At 39.7% G+C, this 12,142-nt stretch overlaps 1 long non-coding RNA gene across 1 annotated transcript in view; it reads right to left on the bottom strand.

Annotated features, from left to right (window-relative positions):
- LOC105482103 (uncharacterized) overlaps positions 1 to 12,142 on the bottom strand; it is a 149,658-nt gene that overhangs the window by 91,104 nt on the left and 46,412 nt on the right. The window contains exon 2 of the long non-coding RNA XR_987384.3: positions 9,011 to 9,079. This is a non-coding gene — a long non-coding RNA (uncharacterized lncRNA). The remainder of the gene's footprint in view (positions 1 to 9,010; positions 9,080 to 12,142) is intronic.

Below are 12,142 nucleotides of genomic sequence, written 5' to 3'. Positions count from 1 at the left end.
CAAAAATATAGGCGTGGTGGTGCATGCCTATAATCCTACATATTTGGGAGGCTGAGGCATGAGAATCACTTGAGCCTGGGAGGCAGAGGTTGCAATGAGCTGAGATCATGCCACTGCACTCCAGCCTGGGCGACAGAGTGAGATCCTGTCTAAAAAAACAAAAAGAAGAAAGTGTATTAACAGCTGTAGGCACAAATGATCTTTCTCTGGTGTTGTATTCAGCAACAGGTTTTAAATTAACTATGCAACGTGAAGGGCTGGACCAAGAGCAAATTAGCCTCTGCAAAAATTGGAACAGATGTTTTTAAGCCTCCAGCTCTCAACTGGAATCAGTGCCCCAGAGTCTTACTCCCAACATTTGTGCCACAGGTAATTGTCCTAAAATCTGTTTTTATTGCCAGAACTATCAACCACATTAAGGTCATCTCACTAAGTTTTACTACAACTAAATGTTTTCCAACCAATGTAAAATTTATAATCGACTTTAAATTTGACAAGGTCCCAGTTGGACACTTCTGATTTTTTGTTTGCAAAGGTCTTCACCAATTCAGACACCATTTTTCCACCCTTTTAAAAAGTTATTTCCAAACTCTGGAGGATAAGGCTCATTTTTACTGAAACACTTGGCACCTAAACCCAACTTTACATTTTCTACATTCTCCTAGGAAGTGAGACATCTACCTTAAGGGCTCAGAGATGAAATATGTTGAAATCCCAGAAAGTCAGAAAGTTCTTCTGCCTGTCCTACACTTCCCAACCTCTTAAACTTTCCAGGTCAAAGTTGTGGACCTGTAGGTTCTAGGATAGCCATGCCCACGGCTTACACAAGACAGACATATTCCCAGACTGGGCGTGGTGACTCATGCCTGTAATCCCAGCACTTCAGGAGGTTGAGGAGGGTGGATCACCTGAGGTTGGGAGTTCAAGACCAGCCTGACCAACATGGAGAAGCCCCGTCTCTACTAAAAATACAAAATTAGCTGGTCTTGGTGGTGCATGCCTGTAATCCCAGCTACTCGGGATGCTGAGGCAGGATAACTGAACCCAGGAGGCGGAGGTTGTGGTGAGCCAAGATCGTGCCATTGCACTCCAGCCTGGGCAACAAAAGCGAAACTCCATCTCCAAAAAAAAAAAAAAAGAGAGAGAGAGAGAGATAAAGAGGCATATTCCCTTTCTACCTGACCCAGATCTTATACCCTTTGGGTGCTGTAAACTCAAGATGGGCTGACAACAAGAGTCAATCATGCTAGAGGTAGCACAGTAGAGAAGAAGTACAGGTAAAATTTACCCCAGATGTATTCCACAACCATACAATACCATGGGTTCTATGCACAACTGAGTTTGTTAGGAAATTTTTCTTTCAATGGATCAAACTGTCTCTAAAGATTCATCCCACAGAGAAGTGAGTCACCTATCCCCCAGGGGACCCCAATGAGGCTCAAGCACACTAGCAGCCAAATCTAGTGCTCCAGACCCCCAAAACAATCAGCCCCAAGATGAATAAGAATAACATTCAAAGTAACATTTTTAAAAGACCATGTGTCCAAACACACTATGCATGTCCTGGCAGGGGAAGCTGAGTGTTAAGACAAATCACATCCAACTTGCCAGGGAACAGGATCAAGATTAGAAGAAAAATATCCCTGTCATGTGAGCCAGGCAGTCTGACAACATTTCCCCCAAGTTTGACAGAGATAAGAGTGGCCAGTCTACTTTTACTGCTGCCAAAGTTATTTTTTCCCTGATGGCTAGAGAGATAAAAGACCTAAAACCGTAAATATGAGCAGGTGAATTTGTAAAATCCAGGTTCCTTTCAAACGGAAAAGGTTTATTTAAAGAACAAACAAATAAAAAGACAACTTCAAAATGGGAAAAACATCCAAGCTGTTATCTTTAGGGTCCCAAATGGCCACATTCCCAGAAGGAAATCATAAGCGTTGTGGAGCTCATTCCAGGACGTGTACCAGGTCTAAACAATGCTGACATCGCTTAGGCTGGTTGGCTGGGCACTTTCCAAGTTATCTTCTTTCTACGAAGCAACAGGCCTCCTATTTGGCAAGAACATTCTAGCCAAAGGGGAGGTTCTTCAAGGGACTGAGATAGCCCTGGAAGCATTAACTGGGGAGATGAACAGAGCAAAATGCACACTGGCTCTTACCAGGAGGAGGAGAATCATGTACTCTGCAGGGAAGGCTGAGGGGAGGTAGTGAGATCATCCTCCATCAGGAATGAGCAGAAAAGGGGACATGTGGTTGTGTTTGATGGCAGCAAAGGGGAGGGTGATCACACCAGTTGAGTGGTGGGGAGACCGCAAGCGGAGGGAGCTTCTCCAGTGGGGAACTTCACAGAGACCTGATGGGGATTTGAAGTATGATTAGGTAGATTCAGAGTTGAAAGTGGATTGAGCTACCTGTCAGGGACTCTGTCCTCCACTAGTGAAGTAAGCCAAAGAACCCTGTCATTCACTGTCAGAGCTAACCTCATGCAGTGAGAGCACAAAGCACTGTGTCCGTGATCTAGTAAAAGGAGGACACTGTCCCCTAAGAGCTGCCAGGAGCAAAGCTGGGGGCATCCAATCCATTTTCAACAGCCCAATCAGGGTGACCATGGTTCCCATGCTAGAGCAAGGGAGCTGGGAAGAGCCACGATGCAGGGTGGTCCTCCCATGGTTCAACCCAGAAAGGAGATGGAGCAACCAGACAACAGACTGGGGTGACTCTCAGGGGTATCAGCACTATCTGGGTCTTCACCAAGGCCGGGCAAGGGAAGTCACATGCGTCTTCTCTCCCGGGATATGACTCCCTCACGCCAGTCCTCCTGAATCCCAACACACTGACTGATTGACATATGTCTTAGTCCACTCAAGCTGCTGCCATAACAAAATGTCATAGACTGGGTGGCTAAAGCAACAAAAATTTATTTTCTCACATTTCTGGAGGCTGGAAGTCTGCGATCAGGGTGACAACATGGTCAGTTTCTGGTGAGACCTCTCTTCCTGACTTGCAGACAATCCCCCTGTCACTGTGTCTTCACACGTTAGAGAAAAAAGGAGCAGGCTCTCTGGTGTCTCTTCTTATAAAGGCACTAATTCCATCATGAGCCCCATCCCCATGACCTCATCTAAATCTAATTCTTTCCCCAAAACTGCCTCTCCAAATACCATCACACTGGGGGCCCAGAGTTCTGGAGGGACACCACTCAGTTCCTAGCGGATGGTTTTCTGTGAATCCAATCATTCTCTGTGTTATGGGTCTTCACTGACAAGCAACACTGTTTCAACATGCCAACCATGATGTTAGCATCATGAGGCTTATGGTGCTATGGTGGCATGAGAAGTAATAATAGACAAAGTGACTGCATAAAACACTTGTTCATCAAATATTTGTCCCTCATCCCAACTGCCATCCCCTTTTCTTCCACAGCCTGTTTCCAAACCCTTTGCTCTGACCTTAGACCTCAAAGGTCTTCCAAATTCCAGACATTCTGGTTTCTGAAAATTTAAAAGGGACAGGACATCAGCCCCTGAAAGAGGGACTATTGTGGAAACATTGGAGATAGAGGAAGAACAGGGGAATCTAACCACTCACAAGTTTTGCTAAGAGAAGAGACTCCAGCCCATCACCAACATGTGTTTCTTGAGACTAGTCCTGTGCTAGGTATATAGTGGGGAATAGGGGAAGACAGGGGAAGGCCCTCAAAGAGCTCACATCACCCAAAAAGGGGAGTGATGACATTGTAATTTACATGGTACTGGCTCTAAGTGCTGAAAGAACTTGGAGGAAGAAGAGATCTGGGTCAGCCACAACAATCAGAGAAGGAATTATGGGAGAAGAAACATGGGAGCTGGGGCTTGAAAGATAGAAAAACGTTTCAGAGAGGAAACAGGAAGGTTTCATCAAGCAGGAACCAGCATGAGTAGAAGGGCAGAGGCAGAGATCTGGCAGAAAGAGAACACATGAAGAGGCCAGGGTGGCTGGGTGTTGGGATGCATTCATTTACTGACTCATCATCTTTTCATTAATTAATACATATTTATTGAGCACCTATTATATAATGGACTCTATTGTAGGTGAAAGGGACTCAGCAGTAAACCAAAAAAATCCCTGCTCTCATGGAACTTACATTCTAATATGAATTTTTAAAACCCAAACAAAAAAATATATAACATCAGTGGAAACAACAATTATGAAGAAAAATAAAGGAAACCAGGGTTTCCAGTCAGAATGGAGTAAGAAGGACCATGACCCTTCTTTCTGAGACATTCAAACTATTTACAAAATACAAAATGCAATGGTTTTGAAGACACTGAACATTAGGTAACAAAGGACAATGATTCCTGAGAGACAAGAAACAGGTGAGCTCTACAGTCGTCCCAACTTGAGAGAATTTCTAGGTCAAGGCACAAGGAGGAGGAACAGATGGAGCCCAGAAGACATTTTTAGTTGAAGAGACAGACAGCTTGGAGTCCAGGGAAACCAAGGCAGATACTCGCCAAAATGGAGTAGAAACAGAGAGAAATGCAAGGACAGATAACTCTGGAGATCAGGAGAGGGCTCCTACTGAGTAGTCAGCTGAGTACCGATCAGCATGTGTATGTGTGGAAAATGTCCAAGACCAGGGAAAGAAGGATCTGAAAGGATTAAAGGGAACAGTGACCACTGCTCACACAGGGCCAAGGACAGTGCCTATTCCCATCAGCCACACTGTAAAACTTTATAACCCAGAGCCTTGCCTCAGTAGTGAAGAAAGCCTAGACTGAGCATTGCTTTGGTTCCATCTAACAAATCTTAAGCCCAAGACCCAAAAGAAGTCAAACTATTTCCAAGTCATTGGATTCCACCACAAAACTAAGTTCAAGAATATTTATATGAAAACACAAATATCCAGCACCTGACAAAGTAATATTCACAATGTCTGGCAACCGATCAAAAATCACCAGGCATACAAAGAAACAGGAAAATATAATCCACAATGAGAAAAAAAAATCAATCAATTGAGATCAACTAAAAAATGACACAGATATTAGAACTAGCAGACAAAAACGTTAAATGGTTATTACGACTGTAATTCAAAGAGCTAAACAGAGACATAAATGATAGAAAGATAATTGGAATTCTATAGATGGAAACTACAATGTATGAGATAAAATTACACAGTATGGAATTAAAATCCCATTAGACATTTCAGAAGAAAACGGTAGCAAATTTTGAATACATATCAATAAAATCTATTCTAAATGAAACTCAGAGAGAAAAATAACTTCACAAATGAACACAGCATTACTAAGTTATGGGATAACTCCAAGTGCTCTCATGGATGTGTAATTGGAGTCAAAGAAGGAGAGGAAAAAAGCAAAGACAGAAAAATTTGAAAAAATAATGGTTAGAAATTTTCCAAATTCAATAGTCAAACTGCACAAAACCAACAATAGAGAAAAAACCTTGAAAGCGGCCACAAAAAGAAACCCACTTGCTGGGTACAGCAGAACAGGATACTATGTGAGCAGACAGCTCATCACAAACAGTGCGAGCCAGAAAGCAGTGAAGCAACAACTTTAAGTTACTGAAAGAAAAATTTGTCAACCTAGAATTCTGCAGAAGCAAAGATATCTTTTAAAACCAAAGGCAAAATAATAACTTTTGAGACATGAAAAAGCTGAGAGAATCTATCACCAGAAGATCCAGAGTACAAGAAATGTTAAAGAAAGTCCTACAAGCAGAAAAAAAAATGATACTAGATGGAACTAGACACCTACAGAAAAGAATGAAGAGTCCTAGATACGGCAAATACGTATGGAAATATGTAAAATTGTTTTTTATTATTTAAATATCTTTTAAAGATAATTATATAAAAATAATAACAATGTAGCATGGGATTTATAACATATTTAAAAGTAAACTGTGCAGCAACAATAGCACAAAGAACATTAGAAGAGAAATAGAAGTATATTATTATAAGGTTTTTATGCTATTCATGAGGTACTTATAATATCACTTAAAGGTAGACTGATACATTAAATATGTATATTACAAATCCTAAAGCAACCACTAAAATAACAAAACAAAGAGTTATAGAAAATCACTTTATAAATGAACAAAAAGCAGAGATTTTCAGCTGTACACCGCTCACAAGAAACTTTAAATATAAAAGCACAATTATATTAAAAGCAAAAGCATGGAAAAGGAAGTACTATGCTAACACTAACCAAAAAACACTGCAGTGCCTATATGACTATCAAAGTAGATTGTAGAGCAAAGAATATTATCAAAGGTAAAGTAGGTTATTTCATAATGATAAAAGGGCCAATTCATCACAAAGCCATAGCAATGCCAAAAGGGTGATGCACCTAATAATAAAGTTTTAAACTACATGAAGCACAAACTGACAAAACTGTAAGCAGAAATAGACAAACCCACAATTTTAGTAAAGAATTTCAATGCCTACTTCTCAATAACTGGTAGAACAAACAGACAGGAAATCAGTAAGGACAGAGACTATTTCAACAACAGTAACCACCAACTGTACCTAATTGATATTTATAGAAAAGTTCACCCAAAATAAGTAGAAGAAAGGAAATAATAAAGATCACAGCGAAAATCAATGAACTAGAAAACAGAAAAGCAACATAAATATTAATAAAATCAAAAGATGGTCTTTTGAGATCAATAAAATTGATTAATTTCTAGCCAAACTAACCAAGAAAAAGGAGCGAAAATATGAAGTACCAATATCAGGAATTAGAGAGGTCACATCACTACAGATTCTGCAGATATTAAAAGGTTACCCAGAGAATCTTACGAAAAAACTTTGTGCCAATAAACAGGCAACTTAAATGAAATGGACATGTTCTTTGAAAGATAAAAACCACCAAAGCTCAATGAAGAAAAAATGGATAACTTAAGTAACTTTATATCTATTAAATAAATTTCTTCCCACAAAGAGAATTCCAGATGCAGATGATTTTGCTGGTATATTCTATCAAAATGTTAGGGAATAAATAATAACAATTCTATACAAACTCCCAGAAAATTAAAGAAGAGAAATAATTCACAATTCATTCTCTGAGGTCAGTGTTACCCTGATACCAAAACCAGATAAAGATATTTCAATAAAACTATAGACCAGTATTCCAACAATTAGATGTCTATAGGCAAAAAAAGTAAACTCCAATCCATATCTTAGCATCATATACAACCTGTTTCATTTTCTTGACAGGTTGCATGTAGAGAGGGAGAGGAAGAGAGAAGTCAAAAATGATTCTAGTTAATTAAAAATGGATCATAAACCTAAATATAAAGCCTGAAATTATAAAACTTCTAGAAGAAAATACTATATAAGGAAAAGCTTTTGTCCCTGGGTTAGGCAAAGATTTCTTAGGTCTAACAGCAAAAGCAGTACCTATAAAGGAAGAAATTGATATAGCAGACTTCAAAATTTAAAACTTCTGATCTTTGAAAGACACTGTTGAGAGCATGAGAAGACATGCCACAGACTGGGAGGAAAAGTGTACGTCTGATAAAGAATGTGTATCCAGAGTATATAGAGAACTCTCAAGATTCAAAAAGAAGAAAATAGATAACCCAGTAAAATAACGGATTGGTGAACACACCATAAGGTGACCTCCAACAAGGCATGCCTTTGTTTAATCATCTGCCTTTGAATACACATAGATTCTGCGACTTGCTTTTAACCAACAGAATATGGCAAAGATGGTGGGCTATCACTCCACGATTACCTTATGTTACATAAGACTCTATCTTAGCAGACTGCAAAGAGATTTGCCTGCTGGCCTTGAAGAAGCAAAAAGCCATATTTTAAACTGCCTATGGAGGGGGCCACATGGCAAGGTATGGCAGACAACCTCTAGTAGCTAAAAGACAGCTAGTAGGAAGCCGGGGCCCTCAGTCACACTGCTGCAAGATAATGAATCCTGCCAACAAACTGATATGCTTGGAGGTGGATTTCTCCCTAGCCTAGCCACCGGATGAGAAATCAGCCTGGCTGACATCCTCATTGCAACCTGGTAAGACCCTGAGCATAGGACTCGGCTAAACTGTGCCCAGACTCCCAATGCACAAAAACTGTGAGATAACAAATGTATGTTGTTTTAAGCCACTACGTTTGTGATAGCTTGTTATAAAGCACCAGAAAACTAATAGTCATGCACCATATAACAATGTTTTGGTCAATGACAAATCACATATATGATGGTTGTCTCACAAGATTATAATTTCATATTTTTACTGTACCTCTTCTACTTTTAGATATATAAACACTTGCCACTATGTCACAGTTGCCTACAGTATTCAGTACAATAACATACTGTACAGGCTTGTAGCCGAGGAGCAATCAGTTATGCCATCTAGCTTAGGTGTGTGGGAAGCTACACAGGTTGAATATCCTTTATCTGAAATGCTTGGAACCAGAAGTGTTTCAGATTTCAGACTTCTTTAGATTTTAGAATATTTGCATGTACATAATGAGATATCCTGGGAATGGGACCAAGTCTAAACACAAAATTCATTTATATTTCATATATACCTTACATGACTATCCTGAAGGTAATCTTATACATATTGTATAATAATGTGCATAAAACAAAGTTTTGGCTGCAACCTGTCACATGACGTCGGGCGAGGAATTTTCTACTTATGACATAATGTCAGCACTCCAAAAAAGTTTCAGATCTTGTAGCATTTCAGATTTCAAATTTTTAGATTAGGGATGCTCAACCTGTACCACTTAAGTTTATGTAAGTACATACTATGATGTATTCACAATGACAAAATTACCTAAGAATACATTTCTCAGAATGTATCCCCATCATTAGGTGGTACATGACTGTCCACGAACAAAACTTCTGAACCAACACTTCACCAGATGAAGTATGTGGATGGCAAACAAGCACATTAAAAAGATGCCAAAATGATAAGCACATGAAAAAGATTACTAAAATAATTAGTAATTAGAAAAATACAAGTTAAAACCACCATAAGATATCACTACATACCTTTTAAAGTTGCTGAAAGTGTTGGCGAGGACACGGAGGAACTGCAACTCGCTTTCACTGCTAGTTGATCTGTAAAATGTAAAAAGCTATGTTGGAAAAGAGTTTGACAGTTTCCTAAAAATTAAATATACATCTACCATATGACCCAGTCATTCTTCTCCTAGGCATGTACCCAAGAGAAAGGAAAACATATGTTCATCCAATGCCTTACACATGAATGTTCACAGCATCTTTATTTGTAACAGCAAAAACTAGAAATGTCCCATACAGCAGTAGGTGAATAGACATGTACAATAGAATACTACTCAGCAATAAAAAGGAATGAACTACCGATACCTGCTACAACATGGAAAAGTCTCTAAATAATTGTGCTGAGTGAAATAAACCAGGCAAAAAGGAATATACACTGTTTGATTCTACTTGTACTAAATTCTAGAAAATGCAAACTAATCTGTAGTGACAGAAAACAGATCCGTAATTGCTTGTGTATGGGAGAGAGGCAGGAGGGAGAATTACAGAGCAGCACAAGTCAACACTTGCGAGTGATAGATAGGTTCATTATCTTGATTGTGGAGATGGTTTTGCTGATGCATACATATGTCAAAACTTATCAGATACGTGTAGTTTACTGTGTGTCAATTATACCTCAACAAAGCTCTCAAATTTAAAAAACAAAAAGAATAATTGGGGAATAGAGAATGACAAAGGTGGTGCTTTTGATAGAAGGTTCGTGGAAAGCTCTCTGGGAAGGTACCATTTGTGTAGACCCAAATGAAGTGAAGGAGTGAACGATGTGACCAGCTTTGGAGAAGAACATTTCAGGTAGTGGGAAGAGCAGATGCAAAGGCCCTAGACTGGGAGCGTGCTGGGCACGTTAGAGTATGATGTGGCTGCAAGAGAGTGAACAAAGGACAAAGGAGGTCAGAGAGGTAGAGAAGGCCCAGATCATGTAGAACTTACTGTTTTTTTCACTGACCTGGTGAGGTGGGGGTGGGGGCAAGTCCCAAGGGGCTCTTGCATCTGACACCAAATGCCTGGCTACATGCCACCCAGGTGCGACCCGCTCCAGGGACAGTGCCAGGTGGGGAGTTTGACTAGGACAGTACACTGTCAAACAGTAACGCAGGTGTCCTAAGGCAAGCTCAGGGAGGACAGAAACCTCCTGTGGAGCGAAAGGGCAAAAGCTCACTCGATCTTGATTATCAGTATGAATATACACCGTGAAAACAGGGTCTCACAATCCTTCTGACCTTTTGGGTTTTAAGCAGGAGGTGTCAGAAAAGTTACCACAGGGATAGACTGGATAAAGAAAACGTGGAATGCTATGCAGCCATAAAAAAGAATGAGTTCATGTCCTTTGCAGGGACATAGATGAAGCTAGAAACCATCATCTTCAGCAAACTAACACAGGAACAGAAAACCAAACACTGCATGTTCTCACGCATAAGTGGGAATTGAAAAATGAGAACACATGGACACAGGAAGGGGAACATCACATACTGGGGCCTGTCGGGGGGTGGGGGGCAAGGGGAGGGAGAGTATTAGGACAAATAGCTAATGCACGTGGGGCTTAAAACCTAGATGATGGGTTGATAGGTGCAGCAAACCACCATGGCTCACATATACCTATGTAACAAACCCGCATGTTCAGCACATGTATCCCAAACTTAAAGTTAAAAAAATAATAATAATAATAATATTGAAAAAAAAGAAAGTGCACTATTTGCTTGCAGAGGAAAATAAATAGAAATATATATGAAATAAAATTTCAAATGCCTATGGGATAGCCAGTAACATAATACTGGTATAAAATAAGAGACTATAGCAGAGTGTGTGGCTAAATGCTCTGACTAAATATATTCAAGTCAAAACAGCAGGCAAAACGATATGGCAACTACAATATTTAAGCCAACCAAAACATATTTTCAGTTTGAATTTGGACCCAAAGGCCACTAATTTTTATCCCTGGCATAGAGGTTCCCAACTAATAAACATTAGGAATACATAATTTACATTACAATATTATATCCAATATTGTCTTCAATATACTATCCATTTATGTTGTATTAGTTGTCATTTTTCCACAAAAAGGAACTTATCCTGAGAGAGATGGGGATGGCTTGGATTGTTTTGCACAGTTGCGACATGATCCCATTTATGTTTTAAAATTAATGTCTAAACCATGACTATCATTGCAAACTATAAAAAGGAAGGATGGAAGCAAGGAAACAAGTTAGTGGACTGTTGTAACTGTTAGGCAAGAGATCATGGTGACGTGCTCCAAGATGACTATGGTGGAGGTCAGGAGAAGGAGTAGGAGGCAGGATTATTTCGAAGGTAGAGCTGCCTCTTTTTTTTTTTTTTTTTTTTTTTTTTTTTTTTTTTTTTGGTGGCGGGGGGCAGGTTGCACTTAGAGAGGGAGAGGAAGACAGAAATCAAAAATTATTCTTAGATTTTTTTTTGGTCTGGACATCTGGAAAAAAATAATTTTCCCATGACAAAGATGAGGAAGTCTGAGTTGTCAGTTTCTAAGATGCACTCAGATTTGTCTATGGTGAGTTCAAGGTGCTTGCTAGACAACCAAGCAGCAACACGGGGCAAACTGGATATATCAGTCTGTAATCAGGGGAGGGAAGTCAGAGTTGGGACTGGAGATATAAATTTGGGGAGGAACCTAGAGAAGAACTATTAGAACTGAGCATCCTGGGGAACTCCAGCACTAAAAAGTAAGGAAAATAAGGGAAAACCAGAGAAGACGAATGTTAAAGAACAACAGTGAGCCAAGGGAAGAAAGTATTTAAAAAAAAAAAAACAGTGATTCGTTGTGACAAATGAGGCCAGCAGGTCAACAGGAGGACTCTGAGTTAACCACTCAAATTAGTAATGGGCAACCTCGCTAGGAGCTATTTCGGTGAGGTGGTAGGAATGAAAGCTTGATGGGAATGGGCTCACGGGAGAATTAGAGGTGAGAAAGTGGATACAGAAAGTATCGACAAGTTTTGCTGTCAAAGCAAGCAGAGAAATTGAACAGTAATTGAAGAGGGACGTGGGGGTCAAGAGAGATTTTTTTTTTAAGATTGAAGATATTATGGCATGTTTGTATTCTGATGCGAACACTCCAATAGAGAGTAG

Source organism: Macaca nemestrina, chromosome 8 (genome assembly GCF_043159975.1).
Source record: "Macaca nemestrina isolate mMacNem1 chromosome 8, mMacNem.hap1, whole genome shotgun sequence".
Taxonomy (NCBI): domain Eukaryota; kingdom Metazoa; phylum Chordata; class Mammalia; order Primates; family Cercopithecidae; genus Macaca; species Macaca nemestrina.
Note: the sequence above shows the minus strand (reverse complement) of the source record. Positions and strands in the feature narration are given on the sequence as shown.